Source organism: Periplaneta americana, chromosome 7 (genome assembly GCF_040183065.1).
Source record: "Periplaneta americana isolate PAMFEO1 chromosome 7, P.americana_PAMFEO1_priV1, whole genome shotgun sequence".
Taxonomy (NCBI): Eukaryota; Metazoa; Arthropoda; class Insecta; order Blattodea; family Blattidae; genus Periplaneta; species Periplaneta americana.
The window spans coordinates 90,463,715-90,472,748 of record NC_091123.1 but is presented as its reverse complement, the minus strand read 5'-3'; the positions used below and the strand labels follow the sequence as shown (position 1 = coordinate 90,472,748).

The following is a 9,034-nucleotide window of genomic DNA, read 5'->3' as shown; positions in this document are numbered from 1 at the left end:
CTGCAATACCAAAAGGAATAATGATACAAGTGAAGTCCATATATTTGTATTAAATTACTGTAAACGAACTTTACAAACAGTATTTATTAAATAAAGGCATGACAGTACATGTAAATAAATACATTCTATGCTAGTGTCATTATATTCATGTAGTTTTTATTGTGTTAGCATATTGGATTTGAATAGGGTGACCAGACGTCCTCTTTTTAGGCCCTTGTCCGGGGTCTGGGCGAATTTTTAAAAAATCAAGAAATGTCCTCCTTTTCGTAACTTGTATGCCTGATATTTTGAAATTATCCCATTTGACGCCTTTCTCAAGTAATTTGCCTGTAGGTGGCAGCAGCATTGATGGAATATACTCTTTGCCAATAATCATAACTCTCTTTGCTCCTACTTGTTATTGTTGTTGCTTTCATAAAATAGATATTGACATAATTTTCAGTATAATATCGGCCTAAGCCTAAATGTAAATAGATATTATCTGTACCCTTTAATAATATAGTTCACTTGACTTTCATATATGTAGCTAACTGTAAAATCATTATTATTAAGTTTTTTCATAATTATTTTGTAATAAAATAGATATCAAATACATATTGACGTAATTTAAAGCATAATAAGCCTAAATCTAAATACATATTTTGTGTCCTCTTTTTTTCGAACAACGTCCTCCTTTTTGAAGCTTCATATCCTCTTTTTTATCGATGCGAATCTGGTCACCCTAGATTTTAACCCTAATCAAATAATGACCACTCAACTTCTTGGTCTCATGGTATGCCATTAACATATGAACTAGATTTTCCATATTGTCACAAAATCTAGGAAAATATAATTCTTTGTGAAAATCAGGTGATTCTGTTTAATTTCCAATGCACTCTTATCTGTATTGTAAGCATGATTTATTTCCAAAGAAACATTTTGTGAAAAAGAACGAATTTGTTCAGAATTTATGACTATTCAAACACAACACATCAAAATAAACAACACTGCACGAGGTCTACGTTTCAGTTAGCATAATATCATTATTATTATTTCAATTAGCCATTACTGGTACTGAAAGACATAAAGGTCAGACACAGAGTAAGTCTAATGTGCCAACATTTACATAAAATAATGAGTTTAATTTAACAAGCCTGCACATTATAAATAAATTTCAATATTCACAAGAACATATAATATGTCTCTTAATTTTTTTTGCACCTGTCATAATACCCAAAAGGGTGCTATTTGGAATAAACGAATTTTATTCATATTCAGTATCTACGAGTCAATGAGGGAAGAATGCAGACAAAATATTTCAATAAAAACAAAAATAAAAAAATAACAATTTATTTGATATTGGTTTGGGCAATTTTATTACTGAACATTTTCTCATATATAAAAGAACATCTACTGGGCCTCACTGATGGCCTAACTTCTAGGAAAAGTGTTGGGTTGTCCAGGTTTAAGCCACGGAAAGCATCAGTATCTTGGGAAACACATATTGTCTCCCGAGGAAATACAGGAAATAAAATCCAGCAATATTGTAAAGCTGGTCACCCACTGTGGTCTCCTGGGTTGATTTCCAGTTTGGGCCATTCGTGGAAGAAGATATAAAGAAGGTTAAAAATTTAAATATATGTCTCCAAAAGTCATGTGTCAGAGAAATTACATACTTCATACTTCATCTACAGGACTATCCCAAGGGGCAGGCCAGACGAGCCATAGTCCGAGGTGCTGATCTTTAAGGGAGATGTAAAAATGAAAACATTGAAAAAACAAAAAGCAAACAAACAAACAAAATTATGTAAATTATTCATATGTTACAGGCCTATGTCTGTTAAGAAAATACATTGCATTCTTTTTTTACTAAACACAAGTATAATAGCTTAACACTCTCTTTTAAAGAAGTGATGGAAAAAAAATAAAACCTTTTAAATTAGTGAACGTAAAAAAACCCTCTTCTAAATTAGTGATAATAAAGTGTTTCTGAGAAACCATGGTAACTTTATAGGCCCCTACAACAACATGAAAAGTATGACTTTGTGATGATTGCTTGTCCACTCCAGATAGTTTCATGATGATTCTCGTCGGGAGGTCTAAAGCCTTCCCTTGCTAGAAAGGATTTCATCAAAAGAAATTCATTACTATCTAGGGAAAATAACTAAAAATTGACAGAAGTATAGAACTTCTTTTCTTGAAAAACCAGTAAAAAGTGGAAATCAACAGAACTATAAAAGCTAAATACTAAATTGCACACTCTGATGTAAGCTATCAAGAACAGATGTCGTTTATGGTCAAAATTCGTTGATTGTACTCAGGGGCGAATTTATGAGGTCACGCAAGTCGCAATCACGAGGGGCCCCGCATTACAGAAGGCTCCTGAATCATTGTGAGAAACGAAGTAAGACCAGAAGGAAAAGAAGAAAGGGAAAGGAAAATTATACGATTTTGAATGAATATAATCGATTATGTATTATACAAACCGATTATGGTTTCATAGGAAAGATATTAAAGCTAATCGTCTCAGCTTTGCTAGTGAAATTTAACCCTGGTGACCCTATTTGATCGGAGGGTCAAAATTTAACTATATAGTAATTATTTATTCACTTGTGTGTAATGGCAACACTGGGCACTGACAACACACTGGGCAGAATGGAGTAGCCAGACATAATGAGTCCAACAGAGTAGGCGACTCCTCTGGTCATACTTAGGTGCCTTAATGATGAACACGTTTGTAGTTCCAAAATGGCTCAAAAGTCTATTTCTGATCACACTGACCATGAAAGCCTAAAAATGTATATCTATTTAAAAATATTAGTGAATATATTCCGATGTGACTCAAATTGAGGAGTCCCTGAATGGTCCAGTGAGACGGAACCTTTATGTCATAAACCTGCCCATTGATAAAGCCAGTCTAGTTAGCCAAAGAACATTTCTTTCACTTTATCTTGTATTTAATTTAACAGAGGAAGGCCTAATTAATTAACTTCTAGAAGAATCGAGAACTGTGGAAGATAAGGGTAAGATAATGACGCCATCATTGTTGGAAGAAGAAAGGAGTGGAGTTCTTGAGAAGTTTCCTAGAGCGTTCTTGGATATTCTTGTAGGTGGCATTCATTTAATTTAGCTATTAATGATGCTGTTTCATCTTATGTGAAGAATGTATCTCTGTTTAGAGTACCACAACATCCATTTGTTCTCTTTCCTTTAACAAAAAGAAAATTCTTAAGGGGAGTGACATACATCTAATCATTGAAGGAGTTTATGAAACAAGATGGGAATATAGATGGGATATAGATGGGTGGATAGTTTGATATCAGTTTGTTAGCATCTAGCACAAAGATTCGCTAGTTTCAATTCAGAAGGAACTGAATGATCCAGAACAATAATCTGAAGCAAAATTTCTGAAAAAAACATGTCATATCTTTCGATTTCATTATTTCATAATTTGGTGACATATCGTCCCAGACAAACCTTTCCAGAAAAAAAATATGTGAAGAATGAACATGGATTTACCTGACGTCATTTCTCCAATGAAGAAATGTACACCATGTTCAGTGACCACAGCCAAAATAATATTGCAAAGGTGCTTGGCAAACGACTAAGCTCCTATCAATTCCGAAATTCGCTTAAAAACAACAATATTTTATCCCTCAGTCTGCCGAGTTAGCTCTGTGGTTGCGTGTTTGTCTCCAGACTAGCCAGCCCGGGTTTGATTCCCGGCCGGGTAAAAAATTGTAATATAAAATTTCCACCTCGGGACTAGGAGAAATGGCGGTGCATAATTTCTAATCACTAGACTGTGCACCAATATGCCTGGGTTAAATCCCAAATCTCTCCACAGTGCATATGAAGAGAAGGCATATGTCACGTTGATAGTGATTCGTCTGTCGGATGGGGACGTTAAGCCTGGCGGCCCCCTTGGTGCTATTCGAAAGGAATAGGCTATGTGCCAGCACCGAGTTTCCCCTTCTCCCTTCCTCATCTTTATCTTCATCATCATCACTCATTCCAGACACTACACTTACACGAACACTTACACATACGCTCACCCTAGTACATGACATAACGCTCCACAGATACACACCATGTACAGTGTGACCCACTGAAGTGGTGTACAACTAGAAAATGGATCAAAGTTCTGCCATCTATCCACAGCATGCAGAACCCGAATCCCGCAAGTGAAGTGGGTGGACACACGCACACGCGCGCACGCACGCACACACACACTCTCTCTCTCTCTCTCTCTCTCTCTCTCTCTCTCTCTCTCTCTCTCTCTCTCCCTCCCTCAATTGACAGAATTTTGTATTTTCTGTAACAAAACTTCTAGTTACATAGTACCTTTGTTATTGGAATTTTTTTGGGTTAAGCAGAGTAATGAAAAAAGAAAGATATGTACGAACGAAAATGATAGAAATTTATTATCTTTTAATTCATACAACATATAATCCTGGATTCATTATGAGTATTTTGTTTCAGATTCTGTAACTTCCTCATTTTTTTTTTTCAATCTTTATCATCCTTGTCGTTCTGTGGTTACTGTGTGATTAGAAGTGGTATGAAACTACCCTCAATTATTTTTTTAATTGTCCATTTCGTTTGCATTCATTGTAACTTCTCACAATGTGTCATATCCGTTCTTGATTCAGGATTTTGGCAACAGATGTTCTGTAACATAAATGCCCTTCTGTGATCTGTGCAATTACATTTTCCGTTTCTGCCTGGATACTTTTATGTTTTCTAAAAACATGATAAATCGCAATTACTTTTTCCAACTTTGAATGAGTCTTCCACTGAATTACCGGTTCTTTGTCTCTCGAATTAGTTGGTAAATATTCCATAATTCTGGAGGAAACATGGGCAGGAGAGCCCTGTGTCGGCCATATGCTGGTCTCCTTGAATGTACACTGTTTCCATATATGTCACTAACTCCATCACTGCTTCATCCAGATCATCCATTACTTCGCTGAAAGTAGATGCTATTGTTTGTATGAGCACAAAATGCAATCTCTAAGTTCCAACAAATTTTTCCTTATATTTAGCTCATTTTAGTTTAGGTAATGCCCTCTTAAACCTGGGCTTACAATTTTTCTCCATAGAGACTGATCGAAATAAAAGACAGCCATTCAATTGAACGTTGAGAAGAAATTCTTGAGGGCATTGATAATAGCCATTTCGAAGCCTGAAACAGCGCGAGGAGGAAGTAACTCAAAATTATAATATGTCCATGCTGAAAATTCAGTTCTTTATACAGGACCCCATAGGTGACTCGTGACTTATTAGTAGACAATGAATATACCATAGGAAACACATGACATTACCATGCACAGTGAGGAGTTGCATGAATTGCCTGGGAACAGTCTTAGGTTAAACAGGAGAATGTTACTTGCTGCAAGTAAGCGAATATTATATTCAATTGAAAATACGAGAATTGTTTGAAAAGTTCATAGCCTGACATAGAAATTAAATTAGAATTATTATGAAACAGTCATTTCTCAATATGATCCCGCCCTGAGATTCACACACTTGGTTCACCAGTGCTACGATGCTGCTATACCCTCCTTGTACACAGATTCCTCGAGGTCTGCAAAAAAGCCTTCTGCTGCTGCAATAACCTCTTCATTTGACGAGAATTTCTTCCCAGTCAAGCGAGTTTTGATCTTTGGGAAAAGAAAGACGTCTGAAAGTGCGAAATATGGTGAGTGTGGGAGGGGGGGGGGGGGAGGTGCGGCAACAATTCCAACCGTAGTTCGTGTATAGTTCAGCAACTGCGATTGCTGACATGTGAACAGGTGCATTGTCGTGATGAAACAACACTTTCTTCTTGACCATACTTGGCCTCCTCGCGAATTTTCCCTTTCATTTGCTGCAGGAGATTTGAATAATATTCTCCAGTTATTGTTCTCCCCTTTGCTAGATAGTCAACCATGATTTTCCCCTTACAATCCCAGAACACAGATGCCATGACTTTCCCAGTCAGTGAACAGCTTTTGCTTTTTTTTTTGGAGGCATAGAATCATTGTGTTTCCATTGTTTCAACTGCTGTTTTGTCTCTGGTATGTAGCAATGGATCCAGTTTCATCAGTTGTAACAAACTGCCTAAAAAAATTAGACGTATTTTTCTCGAATCGAGTCAGACAATTCCTCGAAATTTGACGTTTGACTTGCTTTTGTTCCAGTGTTAACAAAACGTGGAACCCACTTGCGGAGACCTTGGACATACCCGAGACATTGACTAAGATGTGGCACACCCATTCAGTTGAGATATGCATAACCTCGCTAATTTCCCGTACTTTCAATTGACGGTCATTCAAGATCATATTATGGATTTTTTCTATGATTTCCTCACTTGTTGCTGTTATTGGACGTCCAGTGTGGGGGTCATCTTCCATACTCTCTCGACCATGTGCAAATAGTGTCGCCTATTTTTTCACAGTCAAAAACGCTGGAGTGGATTCTCTCAGTGTAGCATTCATATCTACTTTAATCTGCATTCCCTTTTTTACGAAATATTTAATGACAGCACGAAGATCGATATTTTCCATTTTTGCCATTCTGTTCAGCGCATTAACTTCAAAATTATATTACACAAAATGTAGTCAACAGATTAATTATGATTCTTCGTACTTGAACGAATATAAAATGTGTGCTAACAATGGCACCATTGTATTAATAACCTTCCAGGACTATTCCTTCTGCTATCATACAAAAGGAACTGTTCATCTGATTTGGTCAGAGTATATGGATGAATAAGGTTACCATAACGTATAGTACTGCCCATGATACTGCTGGTCTTGCTTTTTGCTGTAGCAAATTGTTCCTGTAACAAATTACCTATTTCATGTCTTGTCTCAATTTCACTGGTGATCCTTTTTTTTTTTTTTTTAAATTGTATATTTTATTTAATGACAATCGCAAATGCCAAGGTTATATCAGCATCGCCAGTGTGCCGGAATTTTGCCACGCAGGTGTTCTTTTATATGCCATTAAATCTTCTGACATGAGTCTGTCGCATTTAAGCACACTTAAATGCCATTGGCTTGGGCCAAGACCGAACCCGAAGACCAAAACTCTACTGACTGCGCCACCCAGGCAGATATGCGTGGTCTCCTAGCTATGAAGTTTATTGTTTGAATCACTTCTTTTGCTTCCATTGCAACGCCGTCCAATGGATGAAGATGTGCAGCAAGATTAATTTTATATACTGTTATATTTTGCAAATTTACATTTATAATGCAAAGTGCATTCACAGCTTGACCAATTTTCATATCACCAATATATTCTGGTTCGATATATATTGTAAGGGTGATGTTGAAAACAGCAGCTAACTTTTACAAGCAATGGTTTGTTTCTCTTTGGCATAACAATTTTGGGATCCATGATATATTTTTTAAAGATGTATGCATTTTTCTTGTAACACCAGTCAAGTTTTGTATTTCCTATTATTTAGCAGCAATGGTTCCTACTATCTGTTGGCGGGCAGCCAGAGAGAATGGCTGTCCAATACCAAACAAGAACAATTGGACAATATATAGGCTACACTGGATAAACTTTTAGATGACTGAAAATGTTTTGGATGAAATTTACTGTTGGACGAAAATGTATTGGCCTACTCCACTGGACTTAAGTGTATTGGGTAAAGAAGTTTGGACGAAAATACCTGAAAGGACAGAAATTACCAGGTCCAAAAACTTCAAAATCAAAGTGTTTTAAGCTTCAAGAGGTTCTTCTGAATGTGAACTCAGGTGAAAGTGATACAGACAGACAGCCGGCCAGCCAGCCAGCCAGCCAGCCAGCCAGAAGTTACGTATGACATTTACAGGTCTTTGTGAATAGTGGTGGTAATACAGTAATCCCCTTTTCAAACTTTGAATTGCATTTCGAAATACAACATGGTGAACTGTTTTCCAAACATTTAGATATGCCTTACAATTTTATTGAGTAGCCTACCCCTATCTCACTGGCAAATGGAGAATAATTTTCAGTAAATTGGGGCTAATAAAAACACATTTGCGCTCTACAATGATCCAGAAACATGAGTCAGCATTAGCAAGCATCTTAAATGAGAACGACTTCATTCATGCCTCAGACCTGTCTCATAAAAACTTCTGCAAAAAGCAAAGCTAGAAATGTAAAATTTGTGTAAAAAATGTGTTTTCCTTCATAGTATAGTGAAAATATCTACTGTGTATACTTATTCATTCATTCATAGAGGCCACCGGCATAGCTCAGTCGGTTAAGGCACTTGCCTGCTGGTCTGAAGTTGCACTCAGGCACGGGTTCGATGGACTGATTACTTGGTTGGGTTTTTTCCGAGGTTTTCCCCAACCGTAAGGTAAATGCCAGGTAATCTATGGCGAATCCTCGGCCTCATCTCGCCAAATACCATCTCGCTATCACCAATCTCATCGATGCTAAATAACCTAGTAGTTGATACAGCGTCGTTAAATAATCAACTTAATAATAATAATAATAATAATAATAATAATAATAATAAATTCATTCATAGTGTTCTGCCCAAGGGCAGTCTTTCATTGCAAACCCAGCATTCTCCAGTCTTCCATACTTTCTGCCGTACTCTTTGTCTCCGCATATGGTCCAAATATCTTAATGTTGTCTATGTGTTTACTCATATGAATATAAAAAAGCCATGAAGAAGTACTATTCCTTTAGCAACATGGAATGTGCAAGGAATTAGAAAATAAAACTACCTTATAGAAATTATAAACGATTAAGAGAGATAACTGAAGACATACTGGTAGTGGTATTAACAGAAACTAAAAAGAAGGGAAGTGAAATAGAAGTATAAAATTCATATTTACATTTTTAAAGAAAAAAATGAGCAAATAGTGAAGTATTAATTATGTTAGGAAGAAATTTAGAAAATACATAATAAATTGAGAAACAATTTATGAAAATAAGATAAAGATGAATGAGAGAGATAAGAAAAAGTTATAGCTGCCTTTTCTAAGGGTTACCATGAAGATATAGCCTACTGATAATCCAAACAAGATAATATTTTTTATTTATGTAAGCTAATAATTTTTAATGC

The 9,034-nt window shown here is 36.2% G+C and overlaps 1 protein-coding gene across 1 annotated transcript in view; it reads right to left on the bottom strand.

The window, feature by feature from the left end:
* Positions 1 to 9,034, bottom strand: part of LOC138703278 (uncharacterized) — a 71,761-nt gene that overhangs the window by 44,444 nt on the left and 18,283 nt on the right. The gene's annotated exons all lie outside the window — the stretch shown is intronic.